General features: G+C 40.2%; 1 long non-coding RNA gene across 1 annotated transcript in view; it reads right to left on the bottom strand.

Annotated features, from left to right (window-relative positions):
- The window catches only part of LOC142104290 (uncharacterized), a 101957-nt gene that overhangs the window by 54113 nt on the left and 23183 nt on the right, over positions 1–24661 (bottom strand). The gene's annotated exons all lie outside the window — the stretch shown is intronic.

Raw genomic sequence — 24661 nt, 5'->3', positions numbered from 1 at the left:
GTATGGCCATACGGCACTAACCACTGGTCCCAGAACCACAGTCATATATAATTGGCAGGTGCTAAATCTGACGGCAGAGTGACAACAACTCATCTGGACTCACAATGCCTTACCCACACAAGGCCTATCAAGGGATTCTCCAGCCAGGGGAACCAAGAGCCAAGGTACTTCAAGGAGGGCAGTGACCTGCGGCCAATCAGCGATAGCATCGGTCGTCAGCTTACAACTGCCTTTCTGCCAAAGCTGTAGACTTTAACAGCCTACAGCCCACCACCAAGGGACCTAATTGCTGCCCCCAACTTCCAAAAGTATCGATGAAGTAGAACAAACCCTCATCAGAAAGGTGAACCCCATCCCTAAGATAAAGTTGAGCTTCCTCTAACGTGATTAACGGGTGCCTAATACTAAAACCTCCCAGAGTCTGTGCTACTTTACCAATGGGGCATCACCAATGAAACCTGGGAATCACCTCAGACCAGCACAGTGTTACTGCTGGCCAGCATGCTTTTATCAATCGTAAATCCTCTCTAATGGCTATAATGATATAATGAGGTCTAATGGCTATAATGAGGTCTAATGACTTGCCGTGACCAAAGTCGTTGCCACCAAGGTGAACTACCAATATATCAGGGGTGGTATGCTGCTCGATTTCTGATGAGAGTAATGGAATCAGGGAGGACCATTTTAAACCGCCATTAGCCAGCAAATGCACAGTTACTGGATGTTAAAATCTAGGGCATTTAGTAGCAGCATGATGTCTGGCCGCCCAATGAATATATGAGTGTCTACTCGAATCTTCACACCTTGAACACCTGAAGGCAGAAACACATCAGACACCAGCCAATACTGACCTCATTTCGCTGTTTCCGCATTATATCACCCTTTACATCTCAAAACAGGGGGGAGTTTGAATGTGTTAACCCATATGAAGGCGAAAAACCCATCAAACTCTGGAGACACACCACTAATCAGGCCTTGATCCATGAGAAAGTGGGAAACTTCCTCCACACCCCTGTTAAAAGCGATGTGGAGGTGAACCCTGGTTAACACAAGGGCAAGAGCAATAGTAACACAAAGTAAATCACTGGATCATCATCATCATCGACATTTATTTATATAGCGCCAGCAAATTCCGTAGCACTTTACAATTGGGAACAAACATTAATAAGACAATACTGGGTAATACATACAGACAGAGAGGTAAGAGAACCCTGCTCGCAAGCTTACATGTGTTACATCATATTGCCCAATGGACCAGCTAGAATGCAAATGTAAAAGTATTGAGTGGACTGTGTGTGTGGCAATGTTGGTCAGAGGGTTATTGTCTTGTGTTAGCTGTGTACAGGGTGGTAATAGGGTAATCTAGGAAGATTAAGATGGTGGTTGAGGAATATCATAAGGTTGTCTGAAGAGGTGGGTTTTCAGAGAGCGCTTGTAGGTTTGAAGACTAGAGGAAAGTCTAACTGTGTGAGGGAGGGAATACCACAAAGTGGGTGCAGCACGAAAAAAGTCCTGTAACCGAGAATGGGAGGAAGTGATGAGAGTGGAAGAGAGACGCAGATCTCTGATTGAGTGTGAGCACTTCAATTTACTGCTGAATCAGTGAACTTTGTAATAGCAGTACTACTGGACTTATACTGCTAAATCAGTGACCTTTGTAATATATTAGTACCACTGGACTTATACTGCTGAATCAGTGAACTTGGTAATATATCAGTACCACTGGACTTATACTGCTGAATCAGTGAACTTAGTAATATATTAGTACCACTGGACTTATACTGCTGAATCAGTGAACTTTGTAATATATCAGTACCACTGGACTTATACTGCTGAATCAGTGAACTTTGTAATATATCAGTACCACTGGACTTATACTGCTGAATCAGTGAACTTTGTAATAGTAGTACCACTGGACTTATACTGCTGAATCAGTGAACTTTGTAATAGTAGTACCACTGGACTTATACTGCTGAATCAGTGAACTTGGTAATATTGCAGTACCAATGGGCTTATACTGCAGGATTGGTTTTGCAAATTTTGTTGTAATTAAATTTTTTTTAAATTATTTTTTTGTATTTTTTTTTATAACTTTTTTTAAATTTTTTAAACACTTGGGAATAATGGGGAAATAACTATGCCCTTAGAAGCACAGAGCACAGGACACAGCACCACTGGACTGAACAGGACACAGCACAGGACCCAGCAGCACCACTGAACTCAAAATTAACAGAGCACAGCACACAGCACCACTGGACTGATACTGCAGAACACAGCACAGCACAGCACGGCACGGCACGGCACGGCACGGCACGGCACGGCACGGCACGGCACGGCACGGCACAGAACTAAACAGCACAGCACAGAACTAAACAGCACAGCACGAGATCTACCAGGACAGAGGACCACCTAACACACCCTCCCTCTACCCTGATCAATGCCCGAGTGAAGATGGCGGCGACTAGCGGGGAATTTATAGGTTCCGAGTATCGCGAGATCCGACAGCGGGATTATGACTCCGAGCCTCGGTTTCAAGTTTTCATTTGGCGCCAATACCCGGATCTGTCTCGGATCCGACTCGGATCGGCAACGTTCGGGTGGGTTTGGATTCAGGAAATCCGACTGCGCTCATCTCTACTTAGAGCCAGTGCTAGCAAGCATTCCATAGCTTCTTCATGCCAGAAACCAACCCAGACACTTACAGTACGCTATCCCCTGTATGTAACACATATTGTATGTTGAAGACTGTAAAATAGAAGTAAACAGGGCAATGATCCGCAAGCATGTGAAGAGAAGTGGTGTGCAAAGAAAGGTGGCAAATTGCCACAAGTCCACTAGGTGGCACTCTGCAACACTTAGTTCTACTTTAACACCATATACCTTATTGATTCTTAGCGCTTATTTATATTGCGTCACCATAGACCGCAACTCTTAACAGTTGGGAAGATACACAGTAATAAAACAATATTGGATAATAACAGACACCTAGAGCCCTACTCACAAGCTTACAATCTATAGTAAAATAGGATTTTGATATATAAGGTTATATGTCACATAGCACATATTGGTCTAGCCAGATTGCAATGGCAAAACGCTCTTAGTGGGGCTCTGTGGTCCTTTCACCTAGCAACATTGCATAGAAAAAAAGAGGGTTGTTTGAATATAGAAGGAGAATAAATGAGAATAAAGAGGCATTTGGAGTAAAAAGCCTAAGTGTAAATGAGAGCTTGGGAGCATGTTTGTTTGGCAGTGTCCAGAGCATTTCCATTGGGGTGGCAGTTAGCAGTATATTTGAGGAAGTCATTAGACGTATCAGGTTTTCCCTCGTTATGAAGACATTATTTCTTTAGTGCGCATAAGCTAAGATAGTGGTTGATGCAGAGAGTAGAGAGTAACTGAAGACGTGATCAATGCTTGATTCTAAGGTTTGGGTAAGATGTAGTAGTAGTACTGCCCAATTAGGAGAGGAGAATGTGAAGAATTGGGGAGAGACGTTGTTGGAGAGATTTGAAAAGTTGTTAAAAATTATTAGAAGTGAGAGTTCAGCGGGTATGAGGAGGCTTTAGTCTGTTGAAAGCAAGATTAAGGCATGACATATATGGGAGATGTCCAGGGGACTTTTATTTGGTGATATACTGTAGTTACCAACACAGAGAAAATAGTCAGCAAAGTACATTGTTCAGGGCAATTTATAATTGCATTTTATATTTTAATTGATACACCCATCACATTTCGAACTTAATTAATAATAATTGACACCAACAATAACTAAAATGTAGTTTAGCAATTTCCCATTGTATTTATCTACATTAAATTGATGTTGATTATTATGGGTTATTGCACATTAGCACATTTTTTGGGGAATTATTATTGCTAAATTTATTCATATCTCATTAGCATTTGGGAACACAATAAAAAAACAAGACTGATCCCTATGTTTTTAAATTATTTTTATATTTTACGGGGCTATCCTTAGTGTCACCATGCCCCCTGTTCTCACGTGATCTCTCCTTCGAATTTGAAAAGTTGGCAAGTATGCCAGTTATACCTGTTTATCTCATAATATCAAGCTTTAAATGTAGACTACCGGTTTTGTTTCTCTATTTCTAGTGATAACAATCTTTCATTACTCCAAAATATTATTAACTCCTTAACAACAGCATTCTGACTTAATTTTTAATATAATATTTTATTGTATTATACACTGTTCCTGTATTTTTTTATTTTATGGTTTTCTAACCCAACCTGTATAAACTAGGGATGTGCACCGGCGACTTTTGAGGTCTCGCGTTTTGTGTTTTGGATCCGGATTTTCGTTATTTTTGGGGTTCGGATTTGTCTCGCAAAACACTTGACGAAAGGTCTCGGTTCGGATTTAAGGTTTTGGATTCGGATTTTTTTTGAAAAAAACATAAAAAGTTTAAAAATCAAGTTTTTGGGCTTATTTTCACTCCTAGGCTATTATTAACCTCAATAACATTCAATAACAAGCATTTCCACTAATTTACAGTGTATTCTGAACACCTCACAATATAGTTATTAGTCCAAAACGTTGCAACAAGGTATCTTTCTGGACTGCGTAGAGGAGTGGGTCACCACAATATCTATTAAAAACCCTGAACTTTTATGATTCGCACCAATAAATGTACCTGGACTGCGTAGAGGAGTGGGTCACCACAATATATCTTAAAAACCCCTAACTTTTATGAATCGCACCAATAAATGTACCTGGACTGCGTAGAGGAGTGGGTCACCACAATATCTATTAAAAACCCTGAACTTTTATGAATCGCACCAATAAATGTACCTGGACTGCGTATAGGAGTGGGTCACCACAAGTTATATTAAAAACCCTGAACTTTTATGATTCGCACCAATAAATGTACCTGGACTGCGTAGAGGAATGGGTCACCACAATATCTTAAAAACCCTGAACTTTTATGAATCGCACCAATAAATGTACCTGGACTGCGTAGAGGAGTGGGTCACCACAAGATATCTTAAAAACCCTGAACTTTTATGATTCGCACCAATAAATGTACCTGGACTGCGTAGAGGAGTGGGTCACCACAATATCTATTAAAAACCCTGAACTTTTATGAATCGCACCAATAAATGTACCTGGACTGCGTAGAGGAGTGCGTCACCACAATATCTATTAAAAACCCTGAACTTTTATGAATCGCACCAATAAATGTACCTGGACTGCGTATAGGAGTGGGTCACCACAAGATATATTAAAAACCCTGAACTTTTATGAATCGCACCAATAAATGTACCTGGACTGCGTAGAGGAGTGGGTCACCACAATATCTATTAAAAACCCTGAACTTTTATGAATCGCACCAATAAATGTACCTGGACTGCGTATAGGAGTGGGTCACCACAAGATATATTAAAAACCCTGAACTTTTATGAATCGCACCAATAAATGTACCTGGACTGCGTAGAGGAGTGGGTCACCACAATATATCTTAAAAACCCTGAACTTTTATGAATCGCACCAATAAATGTAACTGGACTGCGTAGAGGAGTGGGTCACCACAAGATATCTTAAAAACCCTGAACTTTTATGATTCGCACCAATAAATGTACCTGGACTGCGTAGAGGAGTGGGTCACCACAAAATCTATTAAAAACCCTGAACTTTTATGAATCGCACCAATAAATGTACCTGGACTGCGTAGAGGAGTGGGTCACCACAATATCTATTAAAAACCCTGAACTTTTATGAATCGCACCAATAAATGTACCTGGACTGCGTATAGGAGTGGGTCACCACAAGATATATTAAAAACCCTGAACTTTTATGAATCGCACCAATAAATGTACCTGGACTGCGTAGAGGAGTGGGTCACCACAATATCTATTAAAAACCCTGAACTTTTATGAATCGCACCAATAAATGTACCTGGACTGCGTATAGGAGTGGGTCACCACAAGGTATATTAAAAACCCTGAACTTTTATGAATCGCACCAATAAATGTACCTGGACTGCGTAGAGGAGTGGGTCACCACAATATATCTTAAAAACCCTGAACTTTTATGAATCGCACCAATAAATGTACCTGGACTGCGTAGAGGAGTGGGTCACCACAATATATCTTAAAAACCCTGAACTTTTATGAATCGCACCAATAAATGTACCTGGACTGCGTAGAGGAGTGGGTCACCACAATATATTAAAAACCCTGAACTTTTATGAATCGAACCAATAAATGTACCTGGACTGCGTAGAGGAGTGGGCACTGGGCACCACAATAAAATATATAAAAAACCTTCAACAGGTCTGCATTACACTACACATACGGCTGATCCTCCATCCTCTCCATCATATACATGTTGGAGTTTTAGCGTGTGACAACCTCTTGTTTTTGATAATGTCAGTGCATTTTGAATATTTTTCAATTTGCCCCACACCACTGAATGTACTTTATCAGTTTATCTATGATACGCATCTATCTATCTTGACTGCGTAGTGTGGTGGCCCCGGTACACAATTTTGTACCGAGGCCACAATATAATTAAAAAACCCTCCACGTGTCAGAATTCCACCAAACAAGTATCTGGACTGCATAGTGGGGTGGCCCCGGTACCCAATTTGATACCGGGGCCACAATACCTCCTCCAAACATGGTACAGACAATTCGTCATTGAGAGACCCCAGACAGACAGGGTCGAAGTGTTATTGTTTGACTTTGTAAACCCAAAAAAATGTCCCTGTTGCACATAGTCGTGCAATGGACAGTTACTTTTTTATTGAAAGACTCAAGCTTTCAAGTGTAGTGTTTATAAAATATAAACAACAATACAGTAGTTTTAGAGCACGTCAATACCTCTTGTTTTAAATTATGACACGGCATTTTACTTTTGGTTTAATTTCTTGTATTTTTTTAAATTTGGTTTTACTTTTTGAACATGGCAAACGACTGTTGATTGGTCATATAATGCAAAAAAAAAAGGTCCAAGATGGAATTGTCCTTGGGCCCTCACACCCACCCTTATGTTGTTGAAATAGGACATGCACACTTTAACAAACCAATCATTTCAGCGACAGGGCCTACCAAACAACTTTGGCTGAAATGATTAGTTTGTTTGGGCCCCCACACCAAAAAAGCTATTCATCTCTCCCTGTACAGACTAAACAGGCTCTACTGAGGCAAGATGTCGTCCTCATCCTCAACCTCTGATTCCTCTCCCCCTACAGTGTGTACTTCCTCCTCATCACACATTATCAATTCGTCCCCGCTGGACTCCACAACCACAGGTCCCTCTGTACTATCTGGAGGGCAGTGCTGTACTTCATTGAGGAATTGATTATTCATTTTTATAAACATCATTTTTTCAACGTTATGAGGAAGCAACCTCCTTCGCCGCTCACTGACCAGGTTCCCCGCTGCACTAAAAACTCTTTCCGAGTACACACTGGAGGGGGGACAACTCAGGTAAAATAGAGCCAGTTTGTACAGGGGCTTCCAAACTGCCTTTTTTTCCTGCCAGTAACAATATGGACTGTCTGACATGTCTACTTGGATGGTGTCAGCAAAGTAATCATCCACAATTTTTTCTATTGTGACAGCATCCAATGCAGCGACAGTAGACATGTCTGCAATGGTTGGCAGGTCCTTCAGTCCGGACCAGATGTTATCAGCATCCCCGCCAGCGCCTCTTTTGGGAAAACTGAGCTTTTTCCTCGCAGCCATAGATGTGGAAGAAAATGAGGGTGGAGCTGTTGGCATGTCACGGTCCTCTTCAGAGGACAATCTCCTGACCAGCAGGTCTTTGCACCGCTGTAGACTTGTGTCCGCCGGAAACAGAGACACAATATACGCTTTAAACCGAGGATCGAGCACGGTGGCCAGAATGTATTCCTCTGACTTTAAAAGAGTGACCACCCTCGGATCCTGGCAAAGCGTACGAAGGGCTACATCCACAAGAGCTACATGCTTGGTGTAATCGCAATGGCTTACCAGCTCCTCCCTCACTTTCTCCAGCTGCTTCTGCAACAGCCTGATCAGGGGAATGACCTGACTCAAGCTGGCAGTGTCGGAACTGACTTCTCGTGTGGCAAGTTCAAATGGCTGCAGAACCTTGCACAACACGGAAATCAGTCTCCACTGCGCTTGACTGAGGCGCATCCCCACTCCTTTGCCTATGTCGTAGGTGGCTGTGTAGGCCTGAATGGCCTTTTGCTGCTCCTCCATCCTCTGCAGCATATAGAGGGTGGAGTTCCAGCGCGTCACAACCTCTTATTTGAGGTGATGGCAGGGCAGGTTCATGCTTTTTTGATGTGCCTCTAGTCTGCGGTAGGCACTGGCTGAATGCCGAAAGTGTCCAGCAATTTTGCGCGCCACCGCAAGCATCTCCTGCACACCCCTGTCACTCTTGAGGTAATGCTGCACCACCAAATTAATGGTGTGGGCAAAACATGGGACGTGCTGGAAATTGCCCATATTTAATGCCCGCACAATGTTACTGGCATTGTCTGACACCACAAATCCCCATGAGAGTCTAAGTGGGGTAAGCCACTGGGAGATAATTTCCCTCATTTTCTCTAATATGTTGTCAGCGTTGTGCCTCTTATTAAAGCCTGTAATGCACAATGTTGCCTGCCTTTGCACGAGCCGCCATTTTGTAGTTGCTGCTACTGATACAGCTGTTGCTGTGGAAGGGAATGCATCTACCCAGTGGGCTGTCACAGTCATATAGTCCTTCGTTTGCCCAGAACCACTTGTCCACATGTCCGTGGTTAAGTGGACAGTGGGTACAACCGCATTTTTTAGAGCACTGAGGACACTTGATCGTACTTCTCTGTACATTTTTGGTATCGCCTGCAAAGTGAAGTGGAATCTCGACGGGATTTGGTACCGGGGACACAATACCTCCATCAACCCTCTAAATCCCACTCCACTGATGGCGGACACCGGGCGCACGTCTAACACCAACATTGCAGTTACAGCCGCAGTTATACGCTTTGCAATAGGGTGACTACTATCGTATTTTGTGGTCATGGCAAACGACTGTTGGACGGTCAATTGTTTTGTGAAAGACTTAGCGGTCTTACGACTTCCCCTCTGGGAAGATGACCGACTAACAGCAGCAACAGCAGCAGTGGCAGTAGTAGGCGTACCGCTGCAGGATTCCTCGGATGAATCCCGTATTGAGGAGGACTCAGTCTGGCTGCTGACTTGGGCTGCAGGACTGAATCTGATGGAGATTGTGGAGGAAGTTGACGAGGAGGGTGTTGCTGGTGTGTATCCAACTGGACCACGGGATTTAGGTGTCCCTGTACCGATGAGGGTCCTAGCCCCAGTTCCTGAACTAACCACTGAACTATGAAGGTTATTCAGGTGACGTATAAGGGAGGATGTTCCTAGGTGGGCAAGATCCTTACCCCTGCTTATTTGAGCTTTACATAAGCTACATATGGCCATACATTGGTTGTCTGGATTTGGATAAAAATAACTCCAGACCGAAGAGGTGCATTTTTTGGTCTTCTGACCAGGCATGACGATGGGCTTTTTCATCCCATGGACATCGGCTGTTTCCCCCCCTGGTGCCTCATTTACAATAACCACATCACCATCCTCATCAAGTTCCTCCACAGCGCCAGCTACATCATCAATAGCCTCCTCCCGAGCCACCTCTTCCCGTACAGTGATGGGAAGGTCAGGCTTGACAACCACCAACACCCTTGGACTCGCCTTGTGGATTTGTGATAATTTCTCTTTAGAAGGCAGAGTTGTTTGCTGTTTTGTTGCTGACAGCATAACTCTCTTCAATTTTTTGTAGGGGGGGGGGAGGAGGAGGAGGGCTAAGATCCGTGGGTGAAGCTGAACCACTAGTCATGAACACGGGCCAGGGCCTAAGCCGTTCCTTGCCACTCTGTGTCGTAAATGGCATATTGGCAACTTTACGTTTCTCCTCAGATGATTTAAAGTTTCTCTTTTTGCTACTTTTTCTTAACTTGGGCTTTTTGGATTTTACATGCCCGGTACTACGAGATTGGGCATCGGGCTTGGAAGACGACGTTGATGGCATTTCATCGTCTATGTCATGACTAGTGGCAGCAGCTTCAGCATTAGGAGGAAGTGGGTCTTGATCTTTCCCTACTTTATCCTCCAAATTTTTGGTCTCCATTATATGTAGCACAAGATACTGCAGAATGTGTGAACTTGGTAATATTGCAGTACCAATGGACTTATACTGCTGGATTGGTTTTGCAAATTTGGTTATAATAATTATTATATATTTTTTTTTTTTTTACTTTTTTTTTATTTTTTAAAAACTTGGGAATAATGGGGAAATAACTATGCCCTTAGAAGCACAGAGCACAGGACACAGCACCACTGGACTGAACAGGACACGGCACAGGACCCAGCAGCACTACGGAACTCAGCAGGACAGAGCACAGGACACAGCACCACTGGACTGATACTGCAGAATGTGTGAACTTGGTAATATTGCAGTACCAATGGACTTATACTGCTGTATTGGTTTTGCAAATTTGGTTATAATAATTATTATATATTTTTTTTTTTTTTAATTTTTTATTTTTTTTTACTTTTTTTTTATTTTTTAAAAACTTGGGAATAATGGGGAAATAACTATGCCCTTAGAAGCACAGAGCACAGGACACAGCACCACTGGACTGAACAGGACACGGCACAGGACCCAGCAGCACTACGGAACTCAGCAGGACAGAGCACAGGACACAGCACCACTGGACTGATACTGCAGAATGTGTAAACTTTGTAATATTGCAGTACCACTGGACTTTTACTGCTGAATGTGTGAACTTGGTAATATTGCAGTACCAATGGGCTTATACTGCAGGATTGGTTGTGCAAATTTTGTGGTAATTAAAAAAAATTAAATTAGTTTTTTGTATTTTTTTAAATAACTTTTTTTTTTTTTTTTAAACACAGGGGAATATTGGGGAAATAACTATGCCCTTAGAAGCACAGAGCACAGGACACAGCACCACTGGACTGAACAGGACACAGCACTGGACCCAGCAGCACCACTGACCTCAGAAGGACAGAGCACAGCACACAGCACCACTGGACTGATACTGCAGAACACAGCACAGCACAGCACAGAACTAAACAGCACAGCACGAGATCTACCAGGACAGAGGACCACCTAACACACCCTCCCTCTACCCTGATCAATGCCCGAGTGAAGATGGCGGCGACTAGCGGGGAATTTATAGGATCCGAGTATCGCGAGATCCGACAACGGGATTATGAGTCAGAGCCTCAGTTTCATATTTGAATTTGGCGCCAATACCCGGATCTGTCTCGGATCCGACTCGGATCGGCAATGTTCGGGTGGGCTCGGATTTCAGATATCCGAGCCCGCTCATCTCTAGTATAAACCTAATTTTATGGCAAATGACCTTTCTTAGGATGATTCCACTTCCATCACCTCTCTTCCTTTATCCCTTCCTCCCCTCTCATCCCTTTCCTTTTTTTTAGTGTAACAGATACTTACTAAATCTTGATCCATCATCCTTCTCTCCCGGGCGATACTACTGTGATTTCACTTTAACAAAGAGATTCTTATTATGCACCTACAGAGACCACAGGCAGCACCATTTCCTAGGACTGCTCAACGTATCAATATTTGTTGTTGTTCATTATCGCTTATCTCAGACAAGTAAACTTTGAGGTGCTCAGAGCTTGATTCGGATGTGGCTGCAGGAGCTTGAGTTTGACACGCCCCTGCGGTACATTGACTACGGGAAAACGCCCCTTCCCCTCCCTGTTCACCGCCAGAAATTGTAGGCTGCAGTAAGTGTCCTTTGTGTTCAAAGATGGAGCGGACAGGGCTGCGTTTACCGGCCTATGTCCCAGTTCTGGGCTTGCGCAGTGATTTTGCGTACGCTATGCTCAGAATCATCAGATACGTGCCTTGATGAATCAGGCCCGATGCCTCTTTGGGGTATATTTACTAAACTGTCAATTTGAAAAAGTGGAGATGTTGCCTATAGCAGCCAGTCACATTCTAGCTGTCATTTTGTAGAATGTACTAAGTAAATGACAGATAGAATCTGACTATTTTCAAACCCACAGTTTAGTAAATATACCCCTGAGCAGGGGCGCACCCAGGGGGAGAGCAGCCAAGCACTGTCTAAAATTATAGCCCAGCCCCCATGCATGTTGGCCATGCCCACCAGCAGCGTTTCATGGAAACCCCTCTCTTCAAATCCTTCATTTGCCACTGCTTAGTGTCACATGGCAACTTATATTTTATATTTAATTGTCTTAACAAGCCAGGAGTTCTAAAGGTGAGCATTGCATTTATATAACATCTGAAAGATGTTGTTATATAAGGGTAAAATAAGAAAAACCTTGCAGTCAACAAGTCACAGTTTTATCTTTTCCTCTGTGTCTGCAGCATCTTCAAAAGGTGTAGATGCATCTTATGTACTTGTAGTTTTTAATTGTTTTGTAATATCTATTTGTCCTATATTTTCCTGTATACTGTCTCCCCTTTCTCCTTCCAAAAAGAGATCTTCCAAAGTTTCCTTTTTTTGAACCAGGTAAAATCCTCATTATATATTTTGCCTGGATTTCTTCTTTCTTTGACAGGAATCATTTTAATTTACTTTCAAAGAAAAAGGGTTCCTTGCTTTGCCAGGTACTTTCTCCCCCTAACCAATATCTCGAGCTGTTCTGTTTTCACTTACATTTGATCATAATCACATTTTATCTCAATTAAAACAATTGTCTATAGAGAGAACACCAATAATTTACTTTGCCATCAGTTTTCTTGCATTGTCATTAGATATACAGTATAAGATGGGTCTGCAAATCTAAGACCTTTTACTATAACAGGACCAATGATTTTAAAGGGAAAAAAAATATTTTTCGATTATTAGGAATCATTTATGTAATTAATTGTTCTGCATCAAGTTCAAAATATTGTTTTTAATTGTTAATGTTTCTATATTGTATCTGTAGGAGAGAAGTATATTTATATTGCAATATCAAAGCCCTTAGTAGCCAGCCTTAACATAGCAGTTTAATGGTCAAAAAACAGGCCTTTGGTTGTTAACGCTACATGCACTTTCTACAATGTCTCTGATACAACCAAGGGATTAAAGCAAGGCTAAAGGGAAATTACAATTTATCTGGAAAGTAATAAAAAAAACACATTTGTCCATATTAACTTTGTTACAATATATGTCCTTTTCAGGCATTTTGAATTAATATTGATGATAGATTAAACTTTTAACCTGTATTGAAAACCAAAGAATGTTGAACTTTTCATCCTCAGCCAAGAAGCTGCCTAATATTAACACGTTTCCTTTCCAACATTTGTCATAAGCACAGTGGCATTTTATGGGTTTAGAGCAAGGGACAATAGCAGACACTATTAATGCCAACCTTATTACATGTTCCACCACCTATTACAAATGTGTTTTGTAGCCTAAATCTAAAAGGACTTACTGTGGTTCTTGCCAAAAAAATTGTTTCCTTGCACCACCCCTATATCCCCCTTTTCTTTATCCTTTGTTAATACTGGCAGCAGTGTTTCACTGCAGAGCAATAGGTGCGTCAAGCAGAAAAGCTCCATTGATTTACTATAGGGCAAGTTGGATGCAGTGCAAAAATATTTGATTACCATTCTTTAGGTATCTAAGGAGCAGTCCCTGTGTATACATCAAAGCCTGGAAAACACAACACTAATTGCTGATGTTAATACAGCTGATGGCAGTGTTTAAGGGAGAAGCAGATTAACCCTTTCCATGGCCTTCCAGGACCATGTAGGATAGAACATATCTTAATACTTACCGGTATATCCAAAGCCCAAAACACACATGAATGTGATGATGATCATCTCATGTAAGTCATTTGTTTTCATGTTTAATCATTTCCCATACAAAAGGAAAATGTCTCAGTTATTTTGAGAATTGAATGAGAATGATATTTAACACCATTCTCGTTGTTTAAACACAAGTGCATGAGGAAAATAAATTGAAGCATCCAGGAACGGCAGGAAGGGGTCATATTGAAGTGTTTGTGTGTTGATTGTGTCTACATTTAAATGTGCATGGAACATAAATGACAAAAACACTAGGTAAGTTGTTTACAATGATACAGTAAAATACTGGAGACACATGGGCTGATCCTGGTCCTCAGCTCAGTTTGACGATATTGGGCACCTCATTACTATACAGGGCACAGAAACTTCACGAGTCTGCAACTCTGAAACTGAGCTAACCGGAAGTAGATGGTGACAGGTCATCTTCATTATTTTATAAGTGGAGCAGCAAGCAGCAGTTCTATCATTTTGCACGAGAACACAAGTTCGTTTTTTGTAAGAATCATGTCTCCATTATTTCTGCCATGCTCTTTTGTTGATATATATATGTATTTTATAGAGTAGTGGGTAGAATGTGTGCAAAGGTCCTCAACTGAATAAACCAAAGGAAAGACCGTAACCGTCAAATTGCTTCATGCATTCTATTTAAATACCTCAATGGAAATGTGTGACAGACAGCTTGGGATCATGTCACATGGAGAGAAGAGCTTGTATAAATCCAGTATGTACATGGTTAGTGCTTGCTCTGTATAAAAGTAGTAACCCCAATACCGTTTTCGCAGTATTTTTAAACCAACGCGTTTCATGTTCTGGGGAGTCAGAACACATAGGAAGTCAGAGCATATGGCTGTAATACATAGGGCATAGGGTTTGATCTGATGGACATTTGACCTACATATTAGATTTATCACATCTTCTCTCCACTGAATGAAGAACAATGCAAATTACTTCCAGGACTTTAGGGGATCTACATGGGACTCCTTGCTAATTTATTTCCAGATAAGCTTTCTTTTATCTTCAGTTTAATTACCTGAAACCAGTTCTGTGGTTGAGTACCACTTACTAATCTGGAAAGTCATCCAATTGCATTTAATCTACACATGTTCCTCGCCTACTATTCTGGTGAACGTCATCCTGAATATGAGATAGAAAAAAATGTGGATTCTAGGAAAATTTGTGACTCATCTATTGGAAAAGATATGGTGATAGATAATTTGTTTTATGGGTTTTTCCCCATATATTTTTATTGATGTGTTACAGTTCAGTAAACAGATAACTTATGTAATAATCAATAAAACTTCATAATAAAAGAAAAATATTAACATATCAGACTTGTCACATATAAATAACAATAGATTTACATGGCAAATAATTAATTTAGTAATAACTGAAAGGAATGTTAAAAGGATGAAGAAAAAAAATGGATATTTGTAAGGGAAATAAAAAATAAAAATAAGTAAGGGTAAGGATATGGAGTCTATATATGAGAAAAATGTTATGCTGTGTAATGTAATAGCAATTATGAAGTTGCTCCATACAACTTTAGCCTAGGGGACCAAATAGCTAAGCATATATTGTATTAATCATTTATTATACTTGTGAGTGAGGCCATATGGTAGGTTGGCCAGATTGTATTCATGACTAAAGTTAAGTTGATGTGTTTCTCCAATTGCAAACAATGACAAGATTTGTGAGGTTCAAGATATAATTTATTAGGGATAATTATATATTTTTGGACTATCATGGATAGCGCCATGTAAAAGGAAGTATGATGGGCACATAGGAAGATAATTTATCCCAGAGTTTAGAGATATGAGCAGAACCACCAAATATGGGGCAGGATCCCTTCTCCCCACAACCACTCCAGCAGAAATCAGAATTGTTTGGGTTGATAGCATGTAATCTATTGGAGTTGATATCATCATCATCATCATCTATTTATTTATATAGTGCCACTAATTCTGCAGCGCTCTATAGAGAATGCATTCACATCAATCTCTGCCCCATTGGAGCTTACAATCTAAATCCCCTAACTTACACACACAGAACGAGAGAGACTAAGGGCAATTTAATAGCAGCCAATTAACCTACTAGTATGTTTATGGAGGGTGGGAGGAACCGAAGCACCCGGAGGAAACCCACGCAAACACGGGGAGAACATAGAAACTCCACACAAATAAGGCCATGGTTGGGAATTGAACTCATGGCCCCAGTGTTGTGAGCAGAAGTGTTAACCACTAAGCCACCATGCTGCCATAAATTTTAAAGGCATTTTCTTTAGTTTTGGCACATATGGAGCTTCTACTGTCTTTTCTCTGATTTTAGTCCATTTATCAACCTTTAGAGTCACCCCTAGTTACAGCTCCTTTGCAGTCTCAGGCTCGCCCTTTCCTGTGAACCAAATATAATAAGTAATTTCTAAAGTGTGGAGTTAAGCCCTCTTGAGAATGCTCTGCACCCACACAATGCTTCAAATGAAGTTGATTTAGTCACTATACTCCATAAATCATGGGAATGAAAGAAATGTATAATTTTTAGATTTTGAAAGATTGAATATTGTGGCAGATTAAATATTTTCTTACAATTTGCTGATCTGAGCACCAAATTCAAAGGGGCAATATCAGATAAAAACTAAATGTATTTTTTGAAGACCATTTTTTTGCATTAGTCCATGTGGAAAAGCCGAATTATCCCATAACGATATATGTTGGTGACATGATCCCAAATTGAAATAAAAAATGGAAAGTTGGGGGTAATTGTTTTGTAGATGGCCAAGGTTTGAGAATGATCCCAAGGAACATACAGGGGAAGAAAAACACAAGAGCTCAGCCTCAATATCCACCCATATATAAGTAATAGTCCCAGAATGGGTTCATATTAGTTGTAAACTATGACAGTCTTTGTAACATTTTGGAAGACTTGGAACGCTGAACCCGCTCACGGCCTCCTTTTTGTACAGTTTTAATTGCGTTTTGGATCTCTTCCCAGACCAAACTTTGTGATCTCCTTTTGTAATGATTTTAACATATCAGATGGTACTCTAACTGTCAGAGTACATAAAGAATAAATCAATTTTGGTGGATATTTATCTTAACCACTTTTATGTTTCCCAATCAAGAAATATAAAGACTGTACCAATCCTTCAATTTTTTTCTAGATTCTAGAAGCTTTCAGAAGTTAGCAGCGTATAGGGAGTCATAGGGCCTGATTCATGTCTGGACGTACATCCATTTGCGTAGCGTATCTTGCATGAAATAGCTCTGTGCATTCTCAAAAAACAAACCTTATGCCAATGAACGCAGTTTCTTACAAATCATGTTCGAACGCAAATGACACAACTGTCTACAACTGCCTACAACTGTAGAGGAGAAACGGGGGAGGGAAATGGTGGTTTACTGTAGATAATGTGCAGTAAGGGCTGTGCCGAGGGTGTCCCAATGTAGATGTGGCCGATTCAAGTCTCTTGTTCAGCTGTATCATTTGCACCAGCTACAAGACAGGTGTAAGTGCCGACTGATGGTTACGACTGACCTGGTATAGTTTTTGTTTTATAAACTACACATATGCATGCAGGGCTGCCAAGAGGAATTCAGGGCCCTGGTACAACAATTTCATGGGGTCCCCCTTATAGTCGAGCATGCTAAAAAAAAATTCCCTCAAAACTCACCCCCACATTCAATAGCCCCCAAACCACCCCATCTTAAATTAACAGCGCCCACTATTAAATTGCCTCACCATCACCCTACAAACAAAATAGCACCCATTAATTATCCACCACCTACCTCACACACACTACATTGCCACAAGCCCCCTGTGCCATCACACACACATTACTGTGCCCCTTCATCACAACTACACTGCACCCTCCATGCTGCTTTCCCCCTTCTATATCACACTGTGCCTCTCCCCCCATTTTTTATCACACTGTGCCTCTCCCCCCATTCTTGATCACTCTGTGCCTCTCTCCCCCCTTCTTTATGACTCTGTGCCTCTCTCTCCCCTTCTTTATCACTCTGTGCCTCTCTCTCCCCTTCTTTATCACTCTGTGCCTCTCCCTCCCACCCCCTTCTTTATCACTCTGTGCCTCTCTCCCCCTTCTTTATCACTCTGTGCCTCTCTCCCCCTTCTTTATCACTCTGTGCCTCTCTCCACCCTTCTTTTTCACTCTGTGCCTCTATCCCCCCATCGTTATCACACTGTCCCTTTCTGCTTTCCTCCCCTTGCCTCTCCGTTCATTTAATTACTTTTTGTTAGCTTCTTTCATTTCTTCTCTTCTTTCCTCTTGCTTGGTCCCTTCTGCGGCGCTCCTCACTGAATGTCAGGCGTGAATAAAATTCAGCAGTGAGGGCCAGGGCCGGAGCCTGTTGAGGGCCAAAGGTAAATTGTAACCGCCCTCCCCCCCCCCCCCCCAAAGCAGCCTTGTATGCATGCCATTAGCTAGCACAGAACGTATTTATAGGTAAGATTATATTATATGTACAGTACTCGCTAAAAGCATCTTTATGTATTTATGCTAATACATGTATATATAAAAAAAGTTATTCTTAAAATCCATGTTTATTAATGATTGTACTGTACTTTACACCCAGATTCAAATGGAAATATAACTTGTGTTCCGCTTGGATTTAAATATGGTAGGAACTGCGCTCAGCTTCCATGCTTTATTTATGTAATTAATGTAAAAAAACATTTAAAAAATATTTTTGAAAATAAATATTTCATTAAATTATTATTTTATTTTATATTATGTTATTTTTAGGCCTTCTGATGTGACATTATTGTATTAGGCATGTGCATATACCACAGTCTGTTCTGTGTGTTTACTGAAGGTAAGTACTGTTTAGGAAGAGTGTAATTACACCCAGATTCAAGTAGAAACAAATCTTGAGCGTTCTGTGCTCTTTTTTTAAAACACAACTTATGTGCAAGTTGTGTGTGGTCTTGATTTAGGCTCATTATGTCTAGTTATATTAAATAACCAGATATTTCAAGCTTTCATCCTACCATTTAAATTTAGGCTTTATTATCAAAATCTCAATTGTTAGTGAGGACATATTTAATGGAAGGGCTTCAAATTTTGTATTGTTAATTTTGAAATTTGAAATATCACCAAAATCTTTGGGGTATATAATGAGAGAAGATAGCTAAGAGCATATCATGCGCATATAGCAAAATATTATGCTCACGAGAGCAAGAGTATATTTCTGCTATATCTTGGTTTTTACGAATTTTAGAATCCAGATGTACTAAAAAGAAGGGGTGATAAGTGGCACCCATGTCTGGTGCCATTTGCAGGGGTTGATAAGAATACCCATTGGAAATAATTCTAGTTGTTGGGCTATGATAGAGGGATTTGACAAAATGTATAAAGTCTCTGCTAATGCCCATTTTTGATAGAATGTTTAACATGAATCCCCAAGAGTTCAGATCAATAGTCTTCTCTGTATGTAATGAAAGCACTAAGGAAGGCACTATCGATCACTCTCCTCACATTAGAAGATTGTCTTCCAGGGATTAATCCAACTGGATTCAGGTGGACCAAGGTTGTAATAACAATAGATAATCTTGTTGACAACATTTTTTTGCAAAGATTTTCAGAGAGATGGCTTAAGGTCACAACCCTCCTTAAGGATCTCTATAGTGTTTGCACCTGTGGTTTCCTACAAAAAATATACTTACTGCCTTTGAGAATTTTATTAAAAAGTTTCAGCAGTAAAGGTAATAATACAGTAATGATTTTTTTTAAAATAAAATATAGATGTGTAATCATCAGGGCCAGGACCCGCACAGTTCCTCAAAGTTGCAATGGTTTTTGTTATTGTTTCTGGTTTTATTTTAGGGTTTTGATTAGTTCCCTGTTGTTCTGTGAGCTGAGAAAACTTGCGTGATCAGAAATTCCTGTGTTTTTTAATTAAGTTCAAATGATATAAATCTTACTCAATTCTTAAAAAATTTCTGCTTTTTTTTGTGGGTCATGAATGGGATTATTTAATTTATCACTTATATTAAATGTTCTACGTTTAGTACTTTTTGTTTTTAATTTATTTGCTAAAAGGGATTCATTTGCCTTATCGCCAGCTGTCCTAGGGGTATCTTTTACTGTGGGTTTGAAAAAAAAATGGAGTTGTTGCCTATATAGCAACCAATCAGATTCTTGCTGTCATTTTGTAGCATGCACTAAATAAATGAATGCTAGTCCCTGGGCGCATAAACAATGCCTGTTTATGCCTGTTCTATGCAATGTGCTGATAGTGACATACCATATTAAGGTTTTTTCATCACTGCTATATGTGTGTCTATGTACAGCTTTATATGAGAGTTGCAACTCTACTATGCAATAAACTGTCTATTTTACATGTTATCATTGTTTATGCGCCCAGGAACTAGCAATCATTACCATTGTATCCAAGGGTTGAGCCACCCTTTAACTCACCCCTTCCCCTTCCCCCCTCCGGTCCCACGAGGCTGCAGTGTCCACCACCCACACTTGTAGGGAGCGCTGAATCACCATCCCTTCTACTAAATAAATGAAAGCTAGAATCTGATTGGTTGCTATAGGCAACATTTACACTTTTTCAAACCCGCAGTTTAGTAAATATAGCCCATAGTATTTCTGGTCAAGGCATTGGATACCTCTCACCACCTTCAACCCAAAGAGCTCGTTAAGCTTTCCTTTCAGGGCTAGAATATTTAGATATAATTTTTTTTCTTAGGAAATTTGTGATGATTTTCTTTTAGGGTTTTTAGTTCCAATTCTAAGTCATTAAAATGTTTCTTAATTATTTTTTTTGTGTGATGAGAATAAACTTATTAATAAACTCCTGGTGGCGGGTCTTAGCTCCAAATAACCATTTCACTGGTATTTTCAGGTTTATTAATATCTAAATATTCCTTATTTGAGCCTAAAAATTTCTTAATTGTTTTCTTATTAATTAATAAATTATTATTTAGATGCCAGTGAATGTTGTGAGGGTGAAGAACGGAAGCCATGTGTGGTTCAAAGCACATGTGGAGCACCATGATTAGAATCCATGCCGTTATGACCATCGTTTTTAATCTTGCATGTAAGTTGCAATTTTTATCTTGAAACAAACTAAACTCTGTTTTGGACTTTTTGATTGAAATAAGGACTTTAATATTTATTTAATCAGGGGTACCAAAATTGGTGTGATCATATATATATGACATTGGACTTTAATGAATTCTTAGGGTGTAGTGTTAACAGTCATTTTGTTTAGTTTCTTATCTATTTTTGAATAGCCTTGTTAAGTTTTAAATCTCTGGTTTGTTAGCTGCTCACTACATTAGGTAAGTGAGGCACTTACCGTTCATACAATCGGACCTGAGCTCATACATGGAGAGCTCTGATCATTGGCGAGAATTTTCTCAAGGTCCGAATTTATGAAAACTATTTATGAAGCAGCCTGTGCAGTTATTAATTACAAAGCAAAGATTGCTCTTCTTCTAGTGATCTCCGGGCAGAATTCATTATCGGAAACCAAACAGTAGCAATGTAATCCCTGACACTGCAGGTTGCTAATTTATGTGGCTGGACCGGGCCGCATCAGCAAGCACAAGGCCATATATGGGGCTTTATATCTGATGGGCATCAGACTGTATGTAAAGGGCATGAGCTATTATCAGACATTGGAGCAGCATATGGTGGGCTTAGTGACTGTGTCTTGGGCATGTGGGCTGTAAATGATGAACATGGAGCTCTGTAATATGATGGACACAAATATGTATGGCAAGCTAACTTAATAATGTTTTTGACATATTGCACTATTTACTAATTTTAGTTTGAAAAATTGCCATGTCTGTAACAGTGGTTAATGTTATTATAATTTCCATGTCTGAAACTGTAATTCCTAGGTGCAGAATTTTTCTTGTATTAGTTGGTCTTATACACATAGAAGCATAATTGCAATTCACAGTTATTAAAGCAGATATCATTATTGAGGAAACCAGGTAAAAAATATGTAGATTGTTCTCATATTGTTGTCTGGTACATCCTGCTATAATACCCTTAACACGCAACTGCCCAGCGTGCCCATGCGTTAAGACAGCCCTGTCTTAACGCATGGGCACACTGGGCAGTTGCCCAGGGGAACCACGAGCATAGGTGCCCCATAGGCTTGCCAACTTTTCAGTATTATTCCCAGAATTTGTACTCAGACTGTTCATGTGCATAACGGTGACCAACTGTGCAGGAGAACGTTCATTTTCTAGACTAAAACTGAAAAAAAATCAGCTGTGCAGCACAATGGAGCAGCAGAAATTGAACTGGCTTTCACTCATGAGTATGGAAAATGACATCCTGAAGACCATTAATTTCAAGCCAATTATAAAGCAATTCTCTGCAAATAAATTTTGCAAATGTTTGTGTTGAACACTTGAATAATAATAAATAATTCATAGTAATTTTGCACTGTGCCATCTCCGTCTGTATGGTTTACCAAATGAGTACCATTTTTATGTTGAATTTCTTGTTTTTCAACTTCAAGGCTTGTTATATTGTCTAAACATTTGTGTGGATTAATCTATGTTTTTTAATGTTTGATGATTTTGTTGGATGTACCAATATATATAAGCTTAATTTGATTGCTAATTTACATTTTTATTACTGTGAGTGGTGTGTAGGTAGGGCCCCAATGCACTACTTTTCCCGGGGGCCTTAACATTTAATTTATTGTTGGTGTGGGCTGTCCTGTGAGCTGACAAACATGTGACACTAATGTCATATGAACAATGAGAGCAAATGAGGTGAAAGTTAGCAGACTTCCTACAGTTGATGTCGCAGAAAGGTTCAAAGGAGCACACTGAGCATATATTGCCAGTACATGGAACGTTCACTGTCATTAATATTTATGCCTGGCAAGAGGATAGGTTTAGAATGGCAAGTATAACAATGAATTTAGACAAAAATAATGTAGCTGTAAGACACCTTAAATACATGTGTTTAATGTATAGCTGTGCACCTGACTTCCTAAAATATGGAGAACTGGTCCATAATGAAGTCATCATATGTCAATATGATATTAGTTTGTAATTTCATTAGTGTTTTTAATAACTAATTACTTAAAATGTAAAAAAGGATTGGGTGGTTGCAGCTTCAAAAACTAAAATTCCAGTCATTGACCATTTGTTTTGCTGAAGATCTGTTATTAATTATCTGTTCCTATCCAGGTCAAGTTAGTGCCAGTCTCTATGGCAATCTCTTTGTAAATACACACAATAAATAAAAGGCTCATTCATAATTTTGTGTGATAGGTTTTCTAAAGAATTTCAAAGCAGTCATGTTTTGGAAAGTTGCACATAAAGAACAATCTGTGTTTAATTAGACTCAGTGTTCAGTAATCTACTGATTGCACTACATATGGGATGTTCTGTGTTATGTACACCACTTCAACTGTACACAAGTTTTGTGTATATAGCTGTATCATAGCTACATACCCAAGCAGTAATACTTGTCGTCACCCAACATAAAAGGAGATTATCTTAGTTTATGTACAAAAAGTCACCTAGCAGAGTTTTACAGTGTGAGACCTAGTTATAGAGGATGAAAAGAAGTTATCTGCCCTTTCAATAGATTAAATTGTATGGCTAAAGATTGATTAAAGGTTGTGCATTTTCCAACTGAATTTGGCTTAAGAATGTTTTAAGCTGGGTACACATCTATGCAATTATCGTGTAAATCAGAAAGTAAATGAACATTTGGTTCGATATTGTAAGAGTGTGTACGCTTCCACGATCATGTTTTATAGTACCAAAACAAATTGCATCATTTGATTTAGTTTTATAAAGGTCCTAAAATTCATGATCAACGATGGAACGATGTCGGGCAAATGTGGTAGTGTGTATGCACTCACGGCCAGCGGTGTAGGCAGATATCTGTAGAGTGTGTACGGAGTCACGATCTTTTCGGCAGATGGTTATGAGAGATAAAGAGCATGAATCGGCATACTCATTGGGACATTCAGTCATTGGTAAAATCGTTACAGAAATTGCATACGCAGTAAGATTGCATAGGTGTATGCCCAGCTTTACTGCATGAACAAAGGAAGGTTTGATGTTTGTGGGATAAACAATCCCAAGCAGGGATTGGCTGGTCTGTAGAGTAAGGGAGCCCCTCAGCCACTTTGGGCTGGGTAACTGGACTACCTGACTACCTGCATTCTTTATCTTTTAACATATTCCTATTAGGCTTCTGAGCCGAGTTTTGCCCCTGAAATTTGTCAGCCAGCTCCTGATCCCAAGCTGCAATTTTAATATGTTCTGTATAGAAGCAACAGAGTATTACTACACCCAGTGCCGTAACGAGGGTGGTGCGGGCGGTGCCGTCACCCAGGGCGCAAGGCCAAGGGGGCGCAGCAGCCGCCCGCTACCTGCCTCCAAGAGAGAGAGAGACATTCACATTCCCTTTCAAGACTTTGAAGCTTCAACTCTTAAGTCCCGCAGTGCGTTCCACTGACAGGAAGTTCGACATTTGGAACGCAAATGCCGAACTTCCTGTCAGTGGAACGGGACTTAAGGGTTGAAGCTTCAAAGTCTTGTAAGTGAATCTCTCTCTCTCTCCTCCCCCCATGAAACATATCACAATATAATTAAACTCACTTAAACCTACACATATTAACTGCATAAAATATTACAATACCTATCGCTATATATTTTTGAAATATACCACTGTGTGTGTGCATATAACAATTCTTTCACTAAAGTGCTAGCTACGCCCACTTGTCAAATGCCACTCCTACTTAGATGGGGGGAGCCGGTGCCCTGTCTCGCCCAGGGCATCAAAATTTCTAGTTACGGTACTGACTACATCAC

The sequence above is a fragment of the Mixophyes fleayi genome, chromosome 10, assembly GCF_038048845.1.
Source record: "Mixophyes fleayi isolate aMixFle1 chromosome 10, aMixFle1.hap1, whole genome shotgun sequence".
Taxonomy (NCBI): domain Eukaryota; kingdom Metazoa; phylum Chordata; class Amphibia; order Anura; family Limnodynastidae; genus Mixophyes; species Mixophyes fleayi.
This window is presented reverse-complemented; position numbering and strand designations above follow the sequence as displayed.